Source organism: Myotis daubentonii, chromosome 2 (genome assembly GCF_963259705.1).
Source record: "Myotis daubentonii chromosome 2, mMyoDau2.1, whole genome shotgun sequence".
Taxonomy (NCBI): domain Eukaryota; kingdom Metazoa; phylum Chordata; class Mammalia; order Chiroptera; family Vespertilionidae; genus Myotis; species Myotis daubentonii.
This window is the reverse complement of record NC_081841.1, coordinates 168,438,055-168,464,845: the sequence shown is the minus strand read 5'-3', so window position 1 is coordinate 168,464,845 and position 26,791 is coordinate 168,438,055. Positions and strand designations below refer to the sequence as shown.

At 39.0% G+C, this 26,791-nt stretch overlaps 1 pseudogene; it reads left to right on the top strand.

Annotated features, from left to right (window-relative positions):
• The first annotated feature begins 252 nt into the window (after positions 1 to 252).
• Positions 253 to 26,791, top strand: part of LOC132226756 (serine/threonine-protein phosphatase alpha-3 isoform-like) — a 133,216-nt pseudogene continuing 106,677 nt past the window's right edge.

Here is a 26,791-nt window from a genome sequence, read left to right as displayed (position 1 = left end):
GATTCTCAGTTACAAAACATACAAAAGAAATGGAGCTCTACAACTATTTTATTTTTTGCCCAATATTACTGATCTCGACTTCTATTCTCCAGAACTATAAAATAATAAATGTATTATGTTTATGGCCATTAATTTGTGGTACCATTTTAATAGCAGTCATTGGAACTTAGCACACATAGCTTGGCCTACAGTTAGGGATTAGGTACCTGATGTGGTCTCCAGAAGGCAGATTAGCTTCCTTAACACTTCAATATGAAGGCAAGCAAGGTGAAGAGGCAAGTTGTATTCAGACTCCATTTCCATGTGAGATTAGAAGAGGTGGTTTTGGCCTTCAGAAGCAGACATGGTGAAGGTTGTGGTTCCGAGTCCAATCCCAGTGTTGTGAGGCAGTGTGACTGTGCTCAGTTGTGGGTCATTGTGATCTTCATGGAACAGTGTTCCAGGTAGGTTTGAGCATTGATTCTGGCTGTAGAATCTCTAGGGTTTCAAAGTGGAATTTGCTGTCTCCCTAGAGATTAATTGACCTATCTGATACCCTTAAAAATTCATCTTGCAAAATTAGCTAGGTGTGCTCTGCTTTTTTCCCAATTACGAATTCTGACATACACAATTTATCAAGACAGAACCTTCATTGGATATTTAAGAAAGAAACCATATTTTAGGATTAATGTAAAATAAATGTTAAAGAATTGAAGAAACAGAGTAGAGAGAACTTTAATAATCTGTGCTCTTCTGTTATTAATTCCTAAGACAAGGAGAGTTCCAAATTAGTGTTGCAGTGAGTGAACTAGAACCTTTATTCCCTCCCTGGACAAATGAAATGCTAATTATCTTGGCGTTTTAAATTCAAGCAGCCTATTCTTTTATTCACATGTGGATATAAAAATAGAAAAAGTATCAATGTCACTTTTTTTTTTTACAGGAGTAAACAACAAAAATCTTTCAGCCTATGAGTCAATATAAAATACATTGTTTTTCACATTTATTAACTTTTAATTAATTTATTTTTACAACCAATATTTATTGAAAATCTACTATTTTTTTGACTATGATAGCATAACTATGATTGAAATATTTCTCTGATTTATAAGAAATCTACTGCTAGAGGAAAAGATAGGTATCTATATATATAAAACCCTAATATGCAAATAGACTGAAGGGCTGAACAACTGAACAACTGGTAGCTATGATGTGCACTGACTTCCAGGGGGAGCGCGGCGGAACATAGTGGGTGTCAGCAGCAGGCAGCAGAGCACGGAACATGGTGGACATCGCCCACGGTGGGATGGTGGAGCAGGTAAGCAGGGATGCCAGACCAAAGCAGGGCGCCAGTCTCTGTCATTGGGGTGAGCCTCTGGTGGTTACTGAAAATTCTTTGCTCCCACAGAACTGTGGTCCTGACTAGCACTTGTACCTGCTGCCGGCGCTGGCCCGCTTGCACCTGCTGCCGATGCCAGAGCCACGGCTCACACCCAATGCTGGTGCCCGGCATCGGCCCCAGTCACTCGGCGCTGTCAGTGGATGCAAGCGGCGGCCGCCAGCCCCAGTCACCCTGGAGGGCTTCTCCACCTCCCCTTGCTTCTGAGGGGTGATTGGGGCTGGCAGCCACCGTTTGCACCCTCTGCCAGCGCTGGAGCTGCTGCTCACACCCACTGCCGGCACTGGCCCCATTCACACCTGCTTCTGGTGCAGGCCCCAATTGCCTTGTAAAGTCAGCAATTAGGGACCAGGGGCCACTGCAGGAGGGGCTGGGCGGGGGCCCAGAGGATGTGCCAAGACCCGGCCTTATGCCCACCACAACCTCGAAGCCCACAGTTTCTTTCAAGGTGCATGAATTCACTCACTGTGCCCCTTGTAATGAATATGACATGGAATAAATAATAATATATTGTACTTAAGGAATATAGAATAATGTATGATTACATTTGCCTCAGAGTTATGGAAAGTCATTAAAGCAAAGATGATATTTGGTTTTAGCCTTATTAGATAGAGAAAATGAGAGGAGGAAATAAGAATAGGATATATTCCCAACAGAAAAATTGACATGTGCAAAGCCAAAGAGGTAATAGTGAGGTATAATATAGTCACAAATGATGAGCAAGCCCAAATGGAGGAAGTAAAGGGTGTGTGTTTATGTGTATGTAAATGAGTATGTGTGAGTGTGTCTGTTCAGGTTTTAGTATATGGGAAAAATCTAAATAGGTCTGTTAGGATAAGATTTTGAAATAACTTGCATCTGTAATGCAAGTTATTTATACTGCAATGGTATTTATATTTGAAAATATTTAATTATATGAGTAGAAAAAATCTGAATTTTGTCTGCTGGCAAGGTGGAAACTATATTCAAGAGGATATAGAATGAAGACAGGATGAATAACTAAAGAAGAATTAGCTCTAATTAGAAATGATGTTACTAGTCAGTGATATGAAAAGAAAAGGGTACATTTAAAGGACTTGAACAAATAGATGGCAAAAGGTGGTAGGGAATGAGGTATGGCAGTGTCTTGCTGGAGTACAGTGCAGTTGACTGTTGTAACTTCATGTGACATTTTTATTAACACCCAAATAAAATAATGCAATCCCCCATCCTATTTGCATGCACTAAGTCCAGTACTCTCAGTGCTCTCTTGGAAAATTTTGAGCATTATGAGGGATTGTTTCATGTATTGTGTATAATTTTTAACCTCTCCTATTGATGTAAATGTAAAGTTACTCTTAAATCTTTATTGGCAAATCATTTTATTGCATCTGATTCAGCTCTCTTTTTTCTGTTTCAACTAAACTCTGGGCTCATTCTATGTCTTACTATTATTTAGCAAATTAAATCAAAGCAGACAATAATTCTAACAAACAGTGGAAAACATTTATACATCAAAAATTAATCACTATTCAGAATATCCTCCATGCTTCCAAAATCTATCAACCATATGTAGTTACAGCAATCTGCCATTATGAATATTTTCTGCTCAAAACTTACCCCATTTCCCATTTCTGATCTTCCCCATCCTAGTAAAACAGAAATTTCAGGTGTAAAATAGGACAGGTTTAAGAAATTTTAGAAATTTTGGAAATTAAGGGGACCATGGAGGAAGCACAGGGCTGCAGAGCAGCAGATGGTATAGTTCCATAGAATAGAGGAGCTGAAAAGAAAAGCTGCAACAGGTACATTTCCATAGAATGAGGGAGCTGGGAACAGCAAAAGGCCTATATTTACAAAATAAAGGGAAAGAAGCCCTTCATCCAGAAGGAGAAGAAGAAAGCCAAAGGGAATAGGAAAACAATAAGGAAAGATGGGGGGGGGAACCTCATGTGTCCCATGTGAGGTTGGACCTTTGAGCTTAGAAGTTACTATAGTAAACAGTCTAAGAGAATTGTGACCAATCAGAGGGGACACTAAGATCAAGACACTAAGATCTGCAGCCCTTTAGAAGCAATAGGGAAAAGGAACTCAGGGGGACCCTTTCCCATTCCCCATATGGGAGTCCTTTCTGTGGAACTCTTCCCCCTCCTTACATGGAAGCCTGTAATTTTTTTAAAAAAATAAATTTCCACTGTTGCTATGCCATCTCTGTCCATGGATTTATTCTTTGACTCTGGCGGACAAAGAATCTGGGTTCCAGTCCAAAAATTTTGTATCACTAGTACCCACCACACTCTGTCCCTGTGTTTTGCAGAGAAATAAAATATTCCCTAAAGTTAAACTCTATTAAAAACGCATTTTTAAAAATTAAAGCAGACCTTATCAAAGATACAATCTAAAATATTTGTATTTTATCACTTTCTAGACTACCACAAGGAAAGGTAATGAGTAGTAAAGTTGATTTCCATTTATGAAAAACTTAGGATTTTTACAAAATTTAATGCTCTTAGAACAAAGAAAAAGTAGATCAAATATGGTTTATTAATCCTATTTTTGGAGAAGGGAAAATGTTTTTGAATGTTTTAAAGCAAACTTTCTGTTTTTCTGGATAAGTGCTCAGAATTCAGGTAAATTGGAATCTAGTTTATATACTTCCCACACCAACTAGAAAAAAGAGGAAGGAAATAGTAAGTAGGTAGAAAAGAGATGCTAAGTTTCATCTCTTGTCTGATGGAAATAACCAACAAGTTAAAGGTGAATTAGCTCATACAAGTGAAAAGATTGAGGACAGCAAGACATATATTTTGTAATTACTAATATATGCACAGATTTCAAAGCTGAGGAACTAGAAAGTTTTATAAAGTCAAAGAAATATATAGTGTGAGATAAAAAAAAGGTAAGTATGAACTTAAGAAAACTTTTGGATTTAACAGGATCAACTAAGAAAAACTAGAAAATTAAAAGGGCTTAGAATGAGCAGTAAAAATAATGTTACCTGTGAGTGACTATAAAAATGGAACTGCTGTTTGACCCTGCAATTTGGGAATATATTCTAAGAATCATGGAATACCAATCAGAAAGAATATATGCACCCCTATATTCATAGCAGCACAATTTACAATAGCTAAGACCTGGAAACAGCCCAGTAGATGAGTGGATTAAAGAACTGTGGTACATTTACACAGTGGAAGACTATGTAGCTGTGTAAATATAAAACAAAACCGAACAGTAAATGCATGTAGAAGATAATTTTGAAGAGCTATTCATAATGCAGTAGCTCTAGAAAGTTTTAATAGGATGGGGCCAGTGGAACTGTAATTCTATATAACAATTAAGAGTCTTTGATGGGCTTAGCCAGAGTACAATGTGTAGTGGACAGTGACAAACAAATAAGGTCAAATAAAAAATTTTAAAGGAGTAAGTAATATGTCTTCAAAGGGACAAGTTAGAGTGATAATCCCATTAAAATATCCTTATGAAGTAGTGATGATTATTCTGTGAGCCATCTAATTGTCTGAAATGTTTATCTGGAATTGATCACTTCAAATCCCTACATTTAATAAATCTGAATCATTCTCTATTTAAGGACTTTAATAAGTATATAGAAAGAGAAAAGTTTAACTGAGAATAATTAACTTCATAATAGGAATAAAATTTGAGTAAAAAATTGAGGGTACATTTTCTAGTAAATAGGTACTCTGCATATTCACAAGCAGATTATGCAAATTTCTACTAATTGTCTATCTACCTTAAGAGAAGTGGTAATATTTGGGTTTAATTTTTATTGACATTCTTTATTTAATGTGTAACAATAACTGAAGCTGTGTAGAGTTTGTATTTATATGGACCAATATAGCTGTGGTAGAAAAATTGAATTATGGAAACCCTTTACATTTTATTGCATTTATTTTAAATTTAGTATGATGCTGACTTGAGCTTAGCTGTGGGCTTATAATGAGCCACATAGAGAGAGAAGACTTCAATATACATGAAAAAAAAAATGTTTTCATGAATGTTTCAAGTGAATGAACTAACTGAAAAGTATTGTCTGCTTTGTCAACAACCATAACAAAGGATAGCAAAATGGGCTTAACTAATAATACACAAAGTCTTTATTTTTTATTTAAAAAGTTAAATGTCAACTAAAATGTCTTAGTCCTACTACCTCCTAGAAATGAGGTATCAATAGATATCTATTTCTCCCAACTCAATATTTTTATGGTTAATAGCCTTGAAAAGGCTCTTTCTTTTGTAAATAATACTAAGAAATTGGTACTTTATTTGGTTCTTCGTACTGGGGAAATGTGTTATCTATCCTATACAATAAAAGAGAACTATGCAAATTAACCGCACCTCCACTATGCTCAAGCCACACCCACAAGCCAATTAGAGTGACTATGCAAATTAACCCAACAAATATGGCGGTTAATTTGCATAAGCAGGTGTCAGGCGCCCCAGGAAATGACGGTGGCCTCAGCCATGGGCTCCCGGGACTTTCGCTGGTCGGGGAGCCGAGGTCGCCTGCGCCTAGCCATGCGCACGGGCTCCTGGAACCTTGCTGGCAGAGAGTTGGAGGTTTGGAGGACTTGGCAGAGCAGAAGACCACTGGACATAGAGCAGAGTGAGAGAGGGTGGCTTGGAGGGTGCAGTTCCCTTTGTCACCCCAGCTTCCTCATCACAGCTGTGGAAACTGACAGCAGGGAGGAGGAAGTCCCACCCCCAAAGAATCAGCCAGAATCAGCCATTGGTCAGACAGCTCTCAGTGGCCTGATAGCCAGGACTCTCATTCACCTGTATCTCAGACCGTGACAGTAGAGAGGGGGGACTACGTCTAAAGAACAACTGTTGATACAGCATAGCTCTGCAGCTGAAAGATGCTGGCATTATCAACAGAAAGTGTCTGCAGAACAGCATGCATCTGATCTTGAAAGAAGGCAGCTCCTGTGATAGGATGTATCTGAACCCCAGCTACTGGAAAAATGTCGCTCTGATGCCGAAAAACACCAGCGTTGATGACAGAAAATGTCTAAAGATCAACGTGCCTTTGAAGTTGAAAGAAGGCGGTGGGGATGACAGAATATATATGTCTAGAAAATAGTCATCAACAAGTACTACCAATACCAGTAGGAACTGCCTTCTCAGCAAAAATGGAGTACATGAGGATGCAACCCTCGAACATAGTTGTGGTGGAATGATTGTTCAATGTGAATTTTGCCTATCACTCAATTTCTCTGATGAAAAAACCATCCAATGGGAAATTTACTCAATGTTGTAGCAAAGGGAATGTCTGTCCAAATGATATACATTTTCCAGATTACCTGGCATATTTAAAAAGATTAATGACAAACAAAGATTCTGACAGTAAAAATTTCATGGAAAATATTCATTCCATAAATAGTTCTTTTGCTTTTGCTTCCATGGGTGCAAATATTGCATCACCATCAGGATATGGGCCATGCTGTTTTAGAATACACAGACAAGTTTATCACCGTACTGGAACTTTACATCCTTTGGATGGTGTTTCTTGGAAGTTTGCTCAACTCTATATTTTGGATACAGCTGAAGCTACAAGTAAAAGATTAGCAATGCCAGAAAACCAGGGCTGCTCAGAAAGACTCATGATCAACATGAACAACCTCATGCATGACATAAATGAATTAACAAAATCATACAAGATGCTACATGAGGTAGAAAAGGAAGCCCAATCTGAAGCAGCAGCAAAAGGTATTGCTCCCACAGAAATAACAATGGTGATTAAATACGATCCTAACCGTGATCTGGGTAGATATAATTCTCCCCGTGTAACCAAGGTTTCTGTCATATTCAGAATGAAGATGGAGAACCTCCTTTTAAAAGGGACTTGCTCATTCATTATAAACCAGATCCCAATAATCCAAATGCCACTAAAATGAAACAAATCAATATCCTGTTTCCTACTTTAGATTCAATGACATGTCCTATTCTTTTTCCACATGGTGAAAAGGCTGGGGAAAAGATATTGCATTAAGACTCAGAGACAACAGTGTAATCGACAATAATAATAGACAAAATGTAAGAACACGAGTCACTCAAATGCAATATTATGGATTTCATCTCTCTTTGTGGGACACATTTAATCCTATTTTAAATGTAGAAAAATTAACAGTTTATTGTGAATTCATATTCAAAAATGGAGGGCAATCAGATAAATTTCATCAAAGCAAAGCAATCTAAGTTGAGAGTTGAAAAATATAATGGTTTGATGGATTATCTCAAATCTATATCTGAAAATGACAATGTGCCAATTGGTAAAATGATAATACTTCCATCATCTTTTGAAGGTAGTCCCAGAAATATGCAGCAGCGATATCAGGATGCTATGGCAATTGTAACGAAGTATGGCAAGCCTGATTTATTTATGACCATGACATGCAACCCCAAATGGGCAGATATTACAAACAATTTACAACACTGGCAAAAAGTTGAAAACAGACCTGACTTGGTAGCCAAGCCAGAGTTTTTAATATTAAGCTGAATGCTCTTTTAAGTGATATCTGTAAAGTCCATTTATTTGGCAGAGTAATAGCTAAGATTCATGTCACTGAATTTCAGAAATGCGGACTGCCTCATGCTCACATATTATTGACATTAGATAGTGAGTCCAAATTATGTTCCTCTAATTAATTCCCTTTCAATGTGCACAAATTTCATGCACCGGGCTACTAGTATATATACAAAAACCTAAGCGACCCTTAAAACTGAACGACCAGAACAACCAGAATGACCGGAACAACCAGTCGACCAGTCACTATGATGTGCACTGACCAACAGGGGGAAGATGCTCAACGCAGGAGCTGCCCCCTGGTGGTCAGTGTGCTCCCACAGCTAACTTCCTATGGCTGGCCAACCGGCTGTGGTCCCTCCCCCTGGCCAGCTGGCCCCCATTGACCCCTGGTGCTATACCATTCATAGACTTGCTTCCGGTTGGGGTTTTGTATGTAGCAGAGCAACTCTCTTGATGCCATCTATTGAAAGTCAACCCTCAACAAAAGGGTTTGTCTCACTTTCATCCTTTCCCTTCCCCAGGGGCCGCCCACCCGCCACGGTGGCGGCGTGACAGCAAGGGCAGGAGGAGAAGGGGGAGGCGAGGAACTGCACAGTGGCAGGGCGGCATTGGTGTCTGGCATTTGTTCCTTCCGCACCCAGCCCAGCAACCATCGCCTCCTCTCCTAACCCTGCCAGGGCCTTTGGGCCCTGGGCTGGGATGGAGAACTGGGGATGGGGGGCGGTGTGGTGTTGGGCGTGGCCCCTTTTCCAGGGGGGCCAAGAGCCGGCTTCCACCTTGGAGCCAGCAGCTAACCTCCTGCAGTCCCTCCCCCCACCCCCAGGCACAAATTTGTGCACCGGACCTCTAGTACTTTCATAAAAAGCCAGTGTCTTTTTTTTATTATTTGCAAGTTTTTTCTTTTTTTAATCCTTACCTGAAGATATGCTTTTTATAGATTTGAGAGACCGAGGAAAGGGAGAGGGAGAGAGAGAAACAATGATGTGAGAGAGATACATCTATTAGTTTCCTCCTATATACACCCTGACTGGGCAACAAACCTGCAACCTGGGAATGTGCCCTGACCAGGAATTGAACCCCTAACCTTTCAGTGTATGGGAAGACCCTCCAACCACCTGAGCCACCTGACTCACATGGGCCAGGTCTTCTTTGAAAGTTGTTTTTTTTTTTAATATATATTTTTTATTGATTTTAGAGAGGAAGGGAGAGGGAGAGATAGAAACATCAATGATGAGGATCATTGATTGGCTGCCTCCTGCAAGCACCCTACCGGGGATTGAATACGTAACTCTGGCAGGTACACTTGACCAGAATTGAACCTGGGATCCTTCAGTCCACAGGCCGACACTCTATCCACTAAGCCAAACAGGCTAGGGCTTCTTTTCAAGTTTTAAGTTACTGTGAAAGACCCATCAGTTATAAAGAAGAAAAAAAAATCAGTGTTATTGGATGTGGGAAGCACGGGACTTGGTTGGCGTGTCTGTAAGGAGGATTCTCCAGAAGGTCAGAGGCCTCTAAAGGGACCTGGCCGAAGGCGGCAGCCCCTACCTTGGCTTTTCCAAACAAGTTCGATCACCCGGGGTTTTTTGCTAGAATCTCAGTGTTTAGTCTTTAAAGACCCAACCTTGTAGAAGCATATCCTTTCTCAAGGATACTTACTCTGCTGATTGACCCAACATTGGGTCAATCAGGTTTCCCCCATTTTTCCCCCTTAATTTTAGTTCAAACTGTCATGTCCCAACCTTGTAGAAGCATATCCTTTCTCAAGGATACTTACTAGAGCTTAATTTTAGTTCAAACTATTATGACAATAAAAGCCAAAGGAGGCAGGCCAACAGGGCTACTTGGTGGCGATAGCCAAGTAGTCTGTTATTCTCTCTTTCACAGAAATGTGTATTAGAGTAATCATTCGTCCATTGTTCAGGGTCTGCCAGTCAGCTCCAGCAACTGGAGTTTTTGACAGCCTCATAATTGTATTTATCTAAGTGTATTAAATAAATTTTGATTTGAAAATGAAAGACATATATCATCAATTGAGAAATTAAAAATGATATATGAACTCTTTCTCTGAATGGAAACCAAATGCCTCAATGAATTTTTATCAAAATTTTGCTTATTCTTGAGTTTCTCCTTTCTTAAGCAGTCTGAGCTTTTCTACTAGTATAATCTCCAAAGGCCGATCATGTGAATAATCATTTGAAAGTTGCTTGCCAAATCAAAGTAAAAGCTCAAATCATTAATGTAGCATTCAAGAAGTTATTTTTCAGATTTTTTTTAAGGCTTCACTATCAGGTAAGTTTTATATTCAAGAGCAACCTATCCAATCTCTTTTGATAATCCTATGTACTTGCCCTTCTCTACATCTTTGTCGCTGTTCTTACCTAGCATAAAAGACCAATTTCAAGCTTAAATACAATTTTATCAAGTCCTTATTTTATATTTAAAAAATCTTCTTGCTGTCTTTATTACCCAAGTATTCTACTGATAGGTTTCTATCACATAAAGAGCATATCACAGTATTACATAATAGCCATTCCACACATAACTGTTGAATAGATTTTTAAAAAGGAATTCATTTGGAAGAGTGAAAGAAAATTTCAGAACTACAACTTTAAATGTGTTATAAAATATCAGTAAAAATCTATTGTATGTTATTTATAAATATGTATACATTTAAAAAAAATTTTTATTGTTGAGAGTATTACAGGTTTCCCCCATTTTTCCCCCTTTGCTCTCTTTCACCCAGCTCCCACCCGACCCCAGGCCTTCACTGCACTGTTGTCTGTGTCCATGGGCTATGCATATATTATATAATAAAAGCCTAGGTGGCGTCGCGCACCACCCTCGCGAGACGTAGTCACAAGATGGCCACCACAAGATGGCTACCCTTACATTGCCACAAGATGGCCACCAGGGGAGGGCAGTTATGGGTGATGAGACTGGCAGGGGAGCAGTTAGCTGTCAATCAGGCTGGCAGGAGAATGGTTATGAGGAGAGCAGGCAGGCGAGCGGTTGGGAGACAGCAGTCCCAGATTGTGAGAGGGATGTCCGACTGCCGGTTTAGGCCCGGTCCCACTAGGATATCCCCCGAGGGGTCCCAGAATAAAAAGGGTGCAGGCCAGGCTGAGGGACACCCCCCAGGGCCTCTAGTATGCATATAAGTTCTTTGTTTAATTTCTCCGGTGCCCCTTCCCTCTGATATCTGTCAGCCTGTTCCAAGCTTCCATGTCTCTGGACCTATTTGTCAGTTTATTTTTGTTCATTATATTCCACATATAAATGGAATGTGATCATGTGATATTTGTCTTTCTCTGATTGGCTTACTTCATTTAGCATAATACTCTCCAGGTCCCTCCATGCTGGCTCAAAGAGTAAAAGATTCTTCATTTTAACAGTTGCACAGTCTTTCATTGTGTAAATGTCCTTCTTCTTCTTCTTTTTTTTTTTTTTTTTACCACTCAGCTACTGATTGACACTTGGGCTGTTTCCAGATCTTAGCTATTGTAAATTGTGCTACTATGAACATAGGGGTGCATATATTCTTTCTGATTGGTGTTTCATGATTTTTAGGATATATTCCCAGAGTTTGATTGCTGAGTAAAACAGTAGTTCCATTTTTATAGTCACTCATAGTATTTTCACTACAAGGATATACAGCAAATAATTTAACACTGGATGTTCTAAATCAATGAATAAATAAGTAAATAATCAGGAAAAATGAATCACCCTTTTTTAAAGAATATTTTGCAAGTGTTTGGCCAGAGGCCATATTTAAACATGGCTATGAGATTGGCATAAAAAATAAGTAAATGTCAGAATACAGGGATTGTTGTTCAAGCCACCTCTGAGCAACTGAACCCTCCAACTTATGTTAAATGTATCCCATCATATAATTACTACTATAAAATTCAAGTTTAAATTTTATTTTTTTAGTCTCTATTCATTATCACTAATGAGGTAACATTTTGATCTATCTCTATGTAGTATGTTAAAAAATGTAATGAATACTATTAAATATTATACTGTTTAATATTTACTTTGCTTATGAACTTCATTAAGCATATGTGGTGTATTATGTTGTTCTAGAGCATAATCTTTATCTATCAAAAGTGTATGGGGGCTCTCTGTTCCAAAGTACACATTTGAGCCCAATTGTGTCTACCTAGATATGTTGTTACTGAGGACTATTTTGCAGTCTCAGCTCTTGACATATTTTACCAGAGGCCCAGTGCATAAAATCCATGCACTTGGGGGGTTCCTTAGCCTGGCCTCCTCCCTCTCACAGTCCGGGAGCCCTTGGGGAATGTCTGACTGATGTCCGTGGGGAGCAGGCCTAAGCTGGCAGTTGGACATCATTAGAACTGCCGCTGAGGTGGGAGAGGCTCCCACCACTGCTGCTTCACTCACCAGCCATGAGCCTGGCTTCTGACTGAGCGGCACGCCCCCTGTGAGAGTGCACTGACCACCAGGGGGCAGCTCCTGCATTGAGCATATGCCCCTGGTGGTCAGTGTGCGTCATAGCGACCAGTCATTCAGCCATTTGGTCAATTTGCATATTAAACTTTTATTATATAGGACTAGGGGCCCGGTGCACGAAATTCGTGCACTGGGTGTGTGTGTGGGGGGCGGGGGAGTGTCCCTCAGCCCAGCCTGCCCCCTCTCACATACTGGGAAGCCCTCAGGCATTGACCCCCATCACCCTCCAATCGCAGGATCGGCCCCTTGCCCAGGCCTGACGCCTCTGGCCTAGGCATCTGGCCCGGGCAGCAGGGACCTGCAGCTGCAGCGGGGGGTGCCGCGATCGTGCGGGCTCTGCCCCTGCCCCTGCAGGAAGCCTCTGGCTGAGGCGTCCGGCCCGGGCAGCGGGGACCCACAGCTGCAGCGGCCCCGTGATCATGGGCTTCGCTTTAGGCCCAGGCAAGGGACCCCTAGCTCCTGGGACTGCCAGCTTCGACCGTGCCCAGCTCCCATCACTGGCTCCACCCCTACTTCCTGCTATCACTGGCCAGGGCGGAAAAGGCACCTGATTCTCCGATCATGGCTGGGGGGCAGGGCAAAGGCGGCCCTGGGGCCGCCTTTGCCCTGCCCCCCAGCTCTTAGCTCCCCCCTGGGTTTCCGATCACTGTCAGTGGCAGGGGGCTTCTTCCTGCTTTCCCTTTTGCCTCCCTGCATTGTGCCTACATATGCAAATTAACCGCCATCTTGTTGGCAGTTAACTGCCAATCTTAGTTGGCAGTTAATTTGCATATAGCCTTGATTAGCCAATGAAAAGGGTATCGTCGTACGCCAATTACCATTTTTCTCTTTTATTAGTATAGATTATGGCCTATTTTTAGTGTGTGTATATACACTTTGCTTATGTGATTTAGTGTCTATATCTTATGTTTAAATTAATTCTCATGATATGACTATTGCTCATTTTCTTAACAAGTTCAAACTTACTAAGATCTTCTGGGGATATATATATTTAAATTTAAAGATGAGTATGATCGTTTCTTATGCAAAACACACATATATTACTAATTTTATTGATTCATGGAAAATTTTAAGTCACAAATATTAGTGATTTATAATCAATATAAGTATAAATTATGAAACCTAAATGCTTATAATAGCTTAATTGAGAAAGCATAATGGCCAGGGAAGATAAGCAAGCAATATATTAATAAAAAATAAGTAATCTGAAACTTTTTAAATGACCAAATTCACACAACATCTGGCAATGTGCACTTTAAGTTTTTTGTGTTTTGAAGAAATCAGGTAATTTGTAAACTGAAGTAGAAGTTTATTGTTATCCAAGTTTGCCAAAAGAAAAAAGAGAATAAGAAGCCACTAGTAAAAATGGTATTAGAAATTAGCATTATTATCATGATCCTATGACTTCATTCAATGTAATTTTTATTAGCTATATCCTTAGAATATAAAAATGGGGAATAGAGGACTTGTAATTTTGACATGGGGAACTTTTTGTCAGAAATAGGTTACTGACAGAAGACTTCTTCTGTAGAGAGCTTTATAAATAAGGCAGTCATTTATCTGAGAGGATATCATTTTCCCCAGGCAAACAATGAGGAATCAGATAATTTAAAAAACAATATTGTTTTTAAATAACAGTTTACTTTCTTTTCTTTTTCAGTTTAACTCCAATATCATTTTGTATTGGTTATAGGTGTACAGCATAGTGGTTAGACAATCCGATGCTTTATAAAGTGTTTCCCCAATGTTTTCAGTACCCACCTGGCACCATACGTAGTTATTTCATAATATAATCGTCTATATGCCCTATGCTGTAGTTTACATCCCCATGATTATTTTATAAGTACCAATTTCTATGAAGATTTATTAATACTCCTTTCAGGACCTTATTTTCTCTTTTGTAAAAAAAGAGAAGATTTGATCAAAGACATAAAACCTGAAAAATACCCATTAACCATATGTTTATAAGCACATGGAAATGTTTAAGTAAACTGTATTTATAAGTGCTTATAAAAGTAGAAATTCTACCTGTATATAAGGTTTAAAGTTGCAGTCCCTCGAGTAAACTTTATTTGTCAACATGTTCAAATTAAGATGTTTTGAAAATAATTTAATGTAACTCATAAACTAACAGATTTTTTAAAAAGTGGAAGTTTTTTTTTTTTTCAGTGGAGAGATTTTTTCTGAGGGCACTTAAATGATACTGCAATTATCCAAGGATGGAAAAGAGAAATCATCAACATTTTAATGACAGATGGCACATATAGAAGAAGGAATTAATATAGAGAAAAATTGATTCACTAAGGAAGAGAATAATGAGTCCAAAATAATGAATCAAAGTCTTTGAAACTTAAGGGTTGAGAGTCTAAGACCAACTAGGAAAAAATTAAATTTGGAAAAGTAAAATTACTATTATAGCAAAATGATTCAAATAAATATATAATATATGGACACTATAATACATACATGGGTGCATATTTCCAAAGATGATAAATACATATGCAAATATTCACATCATTTATGACTACAATTTAATAGGAATTGTAGTCATATAATTTAATCCATGTTTTTTCTTAATTCTTTCTTCCACCCTGTTCTGTTTAAATATTACAGAAGTCAATGATTAAAAAACCAAACACAGCCCTGACTCGTTTGGTTCAGTGGATAGAGCGTCGGCCTGCAGACTCAAGGGTCCCAGGTTCGATTCCGGTCAAGGGCATGTACCTTGGTTGCAGACACATCCCCAGTTGGGGGTGTGCAGGAGGCAGCTGATCGATGTTTCTCTCTCATCGATGTTTGTAACTCTCTATCTCTCTCCCTTCCTCTCTGTAAAAAATCAATAAAAATATATTTAAAAAATAAATTAAAATATCTAACACAAACTTTATTTTTAAAAGTATATTTTTGTTGATTTCAGAGATGAAGGGAGAAGGAGAGGGAGATAAAAAAACATCACTGATGAGAGATAATCATTGTTTGGTTGCCTCCTGTATCCCCCACACTGGGGATCAAACCTGCAACCTCAGCATGTGCCTTGACTGGGAATCTCCTGGTTCATAGGTCAAGGCTCAACCACTGAGCCATGCTGGCCAGGCTCAAATACACATTTTAGTTATTTAAGTGTAATAATAATTTGTTGAAATATTAGAAAATAATTATTAGTAGAATTTGTAAAAACCCTTAAAATCCAATTATCTTTATTTCAAGCCTTTTCTTTTCTCTCTAATTGCAGCATACCCCAAACTGACTAGCAACATCCTTGGTGGTATCGCAGCTTTATAAGTACAGCACTGATAAGAATTTAGTTTCACTTGGGAAACAATTCATTAACCTATTAAGAAAATATATTTATATCTAAATGTTTACATCAATGTTTATGAATGATATTTATCTCAGAATATATGTGCTATTATAAAGAAATAGTTTTCATTTTATCATTAAAAAATGAGCAAAGATTACAGTAACATTACTAAATCCATAATTGGTATGCAGAGGACATTTGCTACAAGGTCAATTGAGTTAAGCAGAAACACATTATAGAAAAGGTAAATGTATTAAAGGATTGACATGTCTTAGTAATGAGGAATGATTTTATTAATCTTTCTATTACAGAAAACAGAAAGTTCAATCACATATTCCACATGAGTTGATTTGGGATTTTGTAGAAAATATGATCTTTTTTCTCCTCCTCACTTTATTTATGAGTTTAATTTTCAAAGTCATCTGGGAGGAAGAATAAAGAAAATAATATCTTTTCACTTATTTATTAACTAGAGGCCCATTGCACAAATGCATGCACTGGTAGGGTCTCTCGGCATGGCCAGTGATCAAAGCCGATCTGGGTTGTGGGAGGTTGCCCTGGGGAAGGGGCTGTGGGAGTTTGACCAGCAGGGATGAGGGGCTGCGGGAGGTTGGCTGTGGGAGTGCACTGACCACCAGGAGGCAGCTCCTACATTGAGAGTCTGCCCCCTGGTGGTCAGTGCACATCATAGTGACCGGTTGATGGGTTGTTCAGTCGTTCAGTTGTTTGGTCACTTTGGCTTTTATATATATACTAGGGGCCTGGTGCACAAAATTTGTGCATGGGGGAGGGTGTGTTCCTCAGCCCGGCCTGTGCCCTCTCCAATTTGGGACCCCTCAAAGGATGTCCTACTGCAGGTTTACAGGGATCGGGCCTAAACTGGCAGTTGGACATCCCTCTCACAATCCGGGACTGCTGGCTCCTAACCGCTCACCTGCCTGCCTGCCAGCCTGCTCGCCCCCAACTGCCCCCCTGCTGCCGGCCTGATCACCCCCAACTGCCACCCCTGCTGGCCTGCTCACTCCAAACTGCCCCCCCCCGCGCTGTCTTGATCACCTCCAACTGACCCCCACTGATGGCCTACTTGCCCCCAACTGGCCCCCCTGCTGGTCTGCTTACCCCCAACGGCCCCGCCCCCCACCAGCCTGATCACCCACAACTGCCCTCCCCTCTTGGCCTCTAACTGCCTCTACTTTGGCCCTGCTAACATGGCTTTGTCCAGAAGAACATCCAGAAGGTCTCCTGGAAGGTCTCCCAGTCTAATTAGCATATTACTCTTTTATTAGTATAGATATAGATAGGAAAACTGTTAATTTATAATTATTCCTGTTCTGGCCAGAGTGGGTGGCTAAGTTAGTTGGAGTGTCGTTCTATACACCAAAAGGTTATAGGCTCAATTACTGATCAGGAAACATATGTAGGTTGTGGGTTCAATCACTGGTCTGAGAAGGTGTGGGAGGCTGCTGATCCATGTTCTCTCTTACCTCTCTCTCTCACTTCCTCTTCCTCTAAAATCAATGAAAAATATATTCTCAGGTAAGGATTACAAAAATTTAAATCAAAATTATACCTACCTTTCTTAGACTCAAGATACCATAGTCTTAGACTATAAATTTCACTATCATCTATAATAATAAAAGTGAAATATGCTAATTAGATCAGACGCCTTCTGGATGACCTTCAAGACAAAGCTGGGGCTGTGAGGGAAGCCTGGGTCTTGGGTGCCAGAGGGAAGCCAGTGCCTGCAGCCGGGGGAAGAAAGGCCTACTCTTGCACGAATTTAATGCATCGGGTCTCTAGTTTAAATATATGATGAAAACCTGCTTCATTGAAGTCTCTAACAGAAGAGATGTGATTATGAGAAGCCCACTGATTAAACCTGTGCCATGGTCAAGATCATCTATTCAAGGACAAATATGATTTTCAGCTGTTAAAATGTGGGATAATGAGACTCAAGGCTTTCGGTGATTATGCCAATAGTTATTTTGAACAGGTTTTTAGACAAACAATATTTGGAAAGGTATATTCATTGAAACAAACATAAAAAATAATACAATCATCATCCTTACTAGATTCTTGATGATGAGAACTGAAGATAGAAAATAATAAAAAGTATAGGTTTAAGTGAAACAAATGCTCATGACAAACATATGAGCAGGAATATGTCATTAATTTACATTTAGACTATCTAATAGAGTGGGATAACTTTAATGTTATTCACTGAGACTCCATTTCTATGACTCCAAAGAGATGATATAAATAAATACAACTTCAAATAACATTTTCAATTGAATTTATTGGGGTGACATTGCTTAATAAAACAGGTTTCAAGTTTTCAATTCTATAATACATCATCTGCATACAGCATTGGGCAATCACCACCCAAAGTCAAGTCTGTTTCTGCCACCATTTATCCTTTGCCCTCTACCATTTCCTCCCCCACTCCCCTTTCCCTCTGGCAATCACCATACTGTCCTCAGTGTCTGTTTTGTTGTTGGTGATAGTATTTTTATTTTTACTTAATCCCTTCAACTTTTTCACCCAGCCCCCCAAACTCCTTTCCCTCTGAAAGCTGTCAATCTGTTCAACATATCCATGAACCTGCTTCTATTTTGTTTGTTTATTTTGTTCATTAGATTATACATATAAGTATATTATATGGTATTTGGTTTTCTCTGACTGGCTTATTTTTATTAACATAAAAATTTCCAGGTCCATTTGTGCTACCTCAAAAGATAAGATTTCCTTCTTCTTCTTCTTCTTCTTCTTCTTCTTCTTTTTTTTTTTTTCCAGCAGAGTAGTATTCCACTGTGCAAATGTACCACAGCTTTTCCATCTACTCATCTGTTGCTGGGTACTTGAGCTGCTTCCAAATCTTGGCTATCGTAAATAACACTGCAATCAACATAGGAGTGTATATAATCTTTTGAATCATTGTTTCCCGGTTTCAGATATATTCCCTGAAGTGGAATTGCGTGGTCATCAGGCAGTTCAATTTTTATTTTTTTGAGGAAACTCCATACTGATTTCCACAGTGGTTGTTCCAATCTGCATTCCCACCAACAGTGAAAGAGGGTTCCCTTTTCTTCATGTCTTCACCAGTACTTGTTTTTTATCACATAACATTTTAAGCATAATAAAAATTAATTTCCTTATTTTTCAATCTCTCCCTATATAATTACAAATGATTTTAGTGGCCAATTTTTAATGAAAACATATCTGTGGAAGGTTTATTTATTTTGATCTTTTCTACTCTATTACATTTGGCAATATTGCAGGATAGCTGTAGAAAATACAATTTTCTTAGTGCTGTCCTCCATAAACTAACCATACTCAAAAATTCAACTTTCCCTCTCCTTCCTGAATCCGGTGTTCTAAACGAATTTAATTACTTTATAGTTCACTACCATATTCCTCCTTTTTCTGCCCTGCTAAACTTTGCTTATCATTGTTATTCATAATGATATGTGTATTTGCTATATTTCCATGTTTTATAAACAAAATCTATACAATTTTCAGAAGCATGGCCATATGCCACCAGTCTGTGATTTATAACTTTTCCTGATGAGTATATTTTCACCCACTTTAAGGTTTGTAGGAAATAAAAGGTCAGCAGGCTCTCATTAGTTCAAACTGAACTGGTTTAATGACAAAAAGCCTCAAAAGATAACATTTAACTCACTGTATTCACCAAAGCTCAAGATTTGACCTTCCAGGTTCAAAAACACAAACTTGCAGTATCTCAGAGTTAATTAGATTCAAGCATGTCATCCCATGGTAACAAAGCTCATAAAAATGGATATAAAAACTATTGTTATGGTTTAATTTATTGTGTGAAATATAGTTGTAGAGTAGACCGAGTACTTGTGTAGATTTGTGAATGCTCTTTCCCTGCAGGCCGTGGCATGTGAAGTCAATGATCTGGAGAATGCCTTTTTAGCATATAATCCAAGTAAAGTAAGTTGTATTATTTAAATAATTCAACAGTAGCAGTTTCTAAGAGGTTACCACATTCATGATAACAAGAGAAATATGTGTTGGGTAGATTGAATACTCAACAGCCTAACTAGATTTTCTCCTCTTAATGCTTAGATTGGCTGTTCCTCAAATGTGTTTCCTTCTTCACATCTCCCTTGATGACACTATCCCTTTCTAAGAAATATGTTATTTCACTAGTAGATTTAAAACAGCTTTTCCTAAACTTTCTCTGCAATTAATCTTCTGCGGTAGAAAATCTTGAACCCTGACCGCATAGCTCAGTTGGTTGGAGCGTTATCCCATAAACCAAAAAGCTAGGGGTTCAATTCCCGGTCAGCTGGCATAAGGAATATAATGGGTACTTGAACACAAGCACTGCAAAACCATGACAGTTGATGTGATAACCATGATGACTAACAGGCAGGGAGTGTACACAGCATGGAGATGCTGGACAAAGGGATAAGTCACATCCAAGTAGGACACTAGGATGGTGCTGGACAGAGACATAAGAATTCACAGAAATATTTATAATTTACCAATCATTTATTTCTGGAGTTTTCCATTTAATATTTTCATATCTCTGTTGCCTATGAATAACTGAAAACATGGAGAAAGCACAACCACAAATAATGGGGGACTACTGTATTGCCTTTTATCTTATTACATTTCCTTTCAATGTTTAATGTTTTATTGTCATTCCTTTATATTCTTTTTTCTTCCTGGTTATATAGTGACACATTTTCAACTGTCTTTTATTAAATTATTGTTTCAGCTTGTTTTATTTTTTTATTTTTGAGTATATATTTTTTATTTTCCCAATAATTTTATTTTTACCTCTGAGCTCAATGTAATTTTAATAATAACATAATGTGAAAATTATTATTTTTTTAGTTTATTTGAGGGGGACAGGAAGAGATTAATCAACTTGTTTTCTACACCCCAATCCAATTTTAGTCCAACCATAAACATAATAGCTATGATTTATAGAGCAGTCCAGAAAATTAAATTATATTTAATATGTTCTATAATGAAAGAAAAGTTTAAAATCACTGGAGAAATTTAAAATATATATAAAAATCAGGTTAAAAATAACTAAGTTCTAGCTATTCTTATACCAAAGATAATCATCAAGGATTTTATTAGAACAATGTAAATATTCTTTTATCTATATCTATCTATACTATATCTATATCATCTATATCTATCTATCATCTATCTATCTGTCTATCTATCTATCTATCTATCTATCTATCTATCTATCTATCTATCTATCTATAAGGCTAAGTGACTGTCTGACTGGTGGCTATGACATGCAATGACCACCACGGGACAGATGCTCGAACTGGTAGCTATGACATGCACTGACCACCAGGGAGCAGACACTCAATGGAGAGGCTGCTGAGCTGTGGTGACTTGGCAGCGGCGGTTCTTGGATGACGCACCCAGAACCAGAGAAATGGGAGCCCGATTCCAGGGTGCGTCACCCGATAACCGCCCTCTTGTGATCTGGGACCCCTTGGGGGATGTCGGAGATCTGGTTTCGTCCTAATCCCCGCAGGCCAGGCTAAGGGACCCCACCTGCCAGAGGGACCCCACTCACTCTGCAGGCGCCCTTCGAGCTGTGGCGCCAACCCAGGTGTGACCAGCCAGGCAGGGACTGTGGGAGGTTGGCTCCAGGGCGTGTCTGACCCATCTCACCCAGTCATCCCCCCCCCAGCCCCCCCGCCGGCCACACACCTTCTAATTAATTTCCTTTCAATGTGCACAATCTGTGCACCGGGGCACTAGTGTACTTATATTTTCTTTAGCATCCAAAGTCTTGTTTCACTTGTACTTAATATTTGGACTTTTTTTTAGTTTTATAAATCTCTAAGACTTCCCACACTGGTCAACCTAAGTCTCAATAGGTGAATTAATCAGTCATCTTATTTTATGTAGGATCCCATTTTCCTCATGAACATCATTATATTATTAGAATATATTTGCTACCAGTTTCCTGAGTAATGGTCAAGAGATATTGATCTTTAAATCTTTGCATATCTGAAAATAACTTTATTATATTCTTTTATTTGATCAATTGTGTCTAGAAATCAAAGTGAAAATTTTTTCTCAGATTTTTTAGGTATTGATCTCTCGTCTTCTCAATTACAGTACTATTATTTAAAAGCCCAATGTCATTTGAATATTGATGCCTTTTATATCAACTTTTTCTGTTGGGAAATTTAAGAATATTCATTTTTCCTGTTGATCTAAAATGCCCTGATATTATGCCTTCATGTAAATCTATTTTCCTTTTGACTTCCTTGTACTTGTCCTTCAATAATGGAGACATCCTTTCTAGGAAAATATCCTGTGTATCACTACTTTGGTAATTTTCTTTTCTGCTTCCCATTTTATATCTTCTTCATATCTTGTTATTTAGTAATTAGACATCCTCCAGTAATCCTTGGAAACTCATATCTTTTTCTCTGTTAGCCCATTATCTCTATATTTGCTATGCACAATTTCTAAAAGTTCTTTTATGTTCTCTGGTGATATGATCTTTAATATTTTCCTGTTTCATTATTGCAATATTATCTTCTGTGACTGAGTGTATTAAATACACTTCATAAAAACTTTTCTTTTGCTTTCTGTGATTGTCTCTGTTTCCACTTACCTTTAAAAATGCTTTTTTCCCCCATATTGAATGCTTTCTCCAAATATCTAGTCAACTATAGCTCTCAGTTTATATTTACAGATGAGTAATAAAGCTTTCAGTCTGTGGAAGGATCTGATTCACAGATGGACTTTGCTGTGGTTTCATCTGGGAGCAACTCCTTTTTCAACTGGAGGAACAACCTTCCCCCCTCAACCCCCCACCCCCAAAACAAAGTCAGAAGCCATCTCTATGTCCAGGAGAAATGTCATTCCTATCAGTGCTTAATGTCACTCATAATTTTAGCTTTGGGGAACTCTACAAATTTTATGACTAAATTAGGAAATGAGCAGGGAAGAGAGTGAGTTGAAGGGAGAATAGCTTTTGGATGGCAACACATTCTTGAACCAGACCCAAAATGCTTACTTCTGTAATTATTTGTGAGAAGAATAATATTATCTTTTACCAAGTCCAATTTGGCACCAATATTTTATTACTGGTTGTCCAATGTATTTATTTATTTATTTTTAAATTCTTTATTGTTTAAAGTATTACATACAGTATTACATATGTCTCCTTTTTCCCCCATTGACCTCTGTCCAGCCACCCCGACCCCACAGCACATGCTCTCACCCTCCCTACTGTCCATTGGTTATGCTTATATGCATGCATACAAGTCCTTTGGTTGATTTCTTACTCCCCCCCCCCCCGCCTTTTCTCTGAAGTTTGACAGTCTGTTCAATGCTTCGCTGTCTCTGGATCTTTTTGTTCATCAGTTTATGTTGTTCATTATATTCCACAAATGAGTGAGATCATGTGATATTTGTCTTTCTCCAACTGGCTTATTTCACTTAGCAAAATGCTCTCCATGTCCATCAATGCTGTTGCGAATGGTAAGTGTTCTTTCTTTTTTTATAGCAGCGTAGTATTCCATTGTGTAGAAGTACCACCTTTTAAAAAAATATATTTTATTGATTTTTTTCAGAGAGGAAGGGAGAGGGATAGAGAGTTAGAAACATCGATGAGAGAGAAACATCGATCAGCTGCCTCCTGCACACCCCTTACTGGGGATGTGCCTGCAACCAAGGTACATGCCCCTGACCAGAATCGAACCCAGGACCCTCCAGTCTGCAGGCCCATGCTCTATCCACTTAGCCAAACTGGTCAGAGCAATACCACTGTTTTTTAATTCACTCATCTGCTGATGGGCACTTAGGCTGTTTCCAAATCTTAGCTATTGTAAATTATGCTGCTATGAACATAGGGGTGCATATATCCTTTCTGATTGGTGTTTCTGATTTCTTGGGATATATTCCTGGAAGTGGGATTACTGGGTCAAATGGAAATTCCATTTTTAATTTTTGAGGAAACCTCACACTGTTCTCCACAGTGGCTCAACAGTCTGCATTCCCACCAGCAGTGCAAGAGGGTTCCTTGTTTTCCTCATCCTCGCTAGCACTTGTTGTTTGTTGATTGATTGGTGATAGCCATTCTGACAGGTGTGAGATGATAGCTCATTGTTGTTTTGATTTGCATTGCTCAGATGATTAGTGACTTTAAGTATGTTTTCATATCTCTTGGCCTTGTCCACTTTCAAAAAAGTGTCTAAGTCCTTTGACCATTTTTTGATTGAATTGTTTACCTTCCTTTTGTTAAGTTATATGAGTTCTCTATAAATTTTGGAGATTAAACTCTTATTGGAGATAACATTGGCCAACATGTTCTCCCATGCAGTGAGCTTTCTTGTTGTTTTGCTGATGGTTTCTTTTGTTATACAGAAGCTTTTTATTTTTATGTAGTCCCATTTGTTTATTTTCTCCTTAGTTTTCATTGCCCTAGGAGCTGTATCGCTAAAGATATTGTTAAGAAAAATGTCTGCTATTTTGCTGCCTATAGATTCTTCTAGGATTTTTATGGTTTCTCGTCTTATGTTTAAGTCTTTATCCATTTTGAGTTTATTTTTGTGTATGGTGTAAGTTAGTGGTCTAGTTTCATTTTTTTTGCATGTATCTGTCCAATTTTCTTTTCTTTTTTTTTTTTCTTTCTTTTTTTTTTTAATTAAATCTTTATTGTTCAGATTATTACATTTGTTCCTTTTTTTCCCCCCCATAACTCCCCTCCTCCCAGTTCCCGCCCCACCCTCCGCCCTCACTCCCCACCCACTGTCCTCATCCATAGGTGCACGATTTTTGTCCAGTCTCTTCCCACATCTCCCACACCCCTTTCCCCCCCAAGAATAGTCAGTCCATTCCCTTTCTATGTCCCTGATTCTATTATAATCAACAGTTCATTCTGTTCATCAGATTATTTATTCACTTGATTCTTAGATTCACTTGTTGATAGATGCATATTTGTTGTTCATAATTTGTATCTTTACCTTTTTCTTCCTCTTCCTCTTCTTAAAGGATACCTTTCAGCATTTCATATAATCCTGGTTTGGTGGTGATGAACTGCTTTAGCTTTTCCTTATCTGTGAAGCTCTTTATCTGACCTTCAATTCTGAATGATAGCTTTGCTGGATAAAGTAATCTTGGTTGTAGGTTCTTGGTATTCATCACTTTGAATATTTCTTGCCATTCCCTTCTGGCCTGCAAAGTTTCTGTTGAGAAATCAGCTGACAGTCGTATGGGTATTCCCTTGTAGGTAACTGAGTTTCTTTCTCTTGCTGTTTTTAAGATTCTCTCTTTATCTTTTGCTCTTGGCATTTTAATTATGATGTGTCTTGGTGTGGTCCTCTTTGGATTCCTTTTGTTTGGGGTTCTCCGAGCTTCTTGGACCTGTAAGTCCATTTCTTTCACCAGGTGGGGGAAGTTTTCTGTCATTATTTCTTCAAATAGGTTTTCAATATCTTGGTCTCTCTCATCTTCTGGCACCCCTATAATTCTGATGTTGGTACGCTTGAAGCTGTCCCAGAGGCTCCTTACACTATCCTCGCATTTTTGGATTCTTTTTTCATTTTGCTTTTCCGGTTGGATGTTTTTTGCTTCCTCGCATTTCAAATCATTGACTTGATTCTTGCGCTCCTCTGGTCTGCTGTCGGGCATCTGTATAATATTCGTTATTTCAGTCTGTGTGTGCTTAATTTCTAGTTGGTTCCCCAATATAAGATCGAGGGTCTTATTAGTTTTCGTGTAGATCTCATTAAGTTTATCGGCAGCTTCTAAACAGTTCTTGAGAGACCTTAAAAGTGTGGTTCTGAACTCTATTTCTTCCATTGACAATTTTGTCCTGTTTCTTTGTCTCCGCATTTTGTTATGCTTCCTTGGTGCACCCCCTAGTGGTCTTTGTTCGCAGTCTTATAGATAAATCTTGATTGTTGTAGCTAATTCCAGGGAGGGTTTGACCTCCAGGCCAAGTGGCTATGAGAATCAGCTGTGTCAGCAGTGAGAGAACTTCTGTCCTCTAGGGAAGTGCTAATCTAGCCTTTGCCTGAGGCTATCCGGCAAATGCCTCTGTGCAGGGCTTGGGCGGGGCGGGTCACACAGGATCAACAGGGTGGGCCGGAGAGAGCAGTTATGGCGGCTCTCAGTCCTGTCCCAAGGGGCTCTGCCTCTCTGAGTCCCAGCACGCGCTGCAAAGCTCGGAGAGAAAGCTGCACTCGCTCTGACCGAAGCCAGACAGTCCCGCTTCTCCCGTTTGAGTCTGGGTCCCTAAAGACTCGCCCGGATCTGGTGCTCAGAGTCTTCGACTCCCTCCCGATTGAAAACAACAACCATGCCCTCCGCCGCCAGCCCGCTCCGCGCACTCCGCACCTCAGAACTTGACTTCAGCACTGCGCCTCCTCTGAGTGTCCGTATGCGTTTCTCTTTCCTCCTAGTTGTAGGACTTCCACTCAGCCAGCGTTCCTGTGGTTCTGGGTGATGTCCCTTCCGTTTTTTGGTTTCACTTTTGAAGTAGTTGTTCAAAGCAGCAAACTCCGGTGTTAACCTATGCCGCCATCTTGGTTCTCTGTCCAATTTTCTTAATACCATTTATTGAAGAGACTCTCTTGACTCCACTGTATGCACTTGCCTCCTTTGTCAAATATTAATTGAGAATAATGGCTTGGGTAGATCTCTGGGTTCTCTGTTCTGTTCCACTGGTCTATATGCCCATTTTTGTGCCAGTACCAGGCAGTTTTGAGAACAGTGGCTTTGTAATATAGCTTGATATCTAGTAAGGTAATCCCTCCAACTTTGCTCTTCTTTCTAAAGATTGCTGTGGCTACTTGGAGTCTTTTTTTATTCCAGATGAATTTTTGAAGACTTTTTTTCTAGGTCTGTGAAATATGCCACTGATATTTTACTGGGGAGTGCATTGAATCTACCTATAAATTTCTTTGGGTAGTATGGACATTTTAATGATGCTGATTCTATCAATCCACGACCACAGTATATTCTTCCAAATGTTCATGTCTTCCTCTATCTCTTTTTTCAATGTCCTGTAGTTTTCTGAGTATAGGTCTTTCAACTCCTTAGTTAAGTTTATTCCTAGGTATCTTAAATTTTTTGGTGAAAT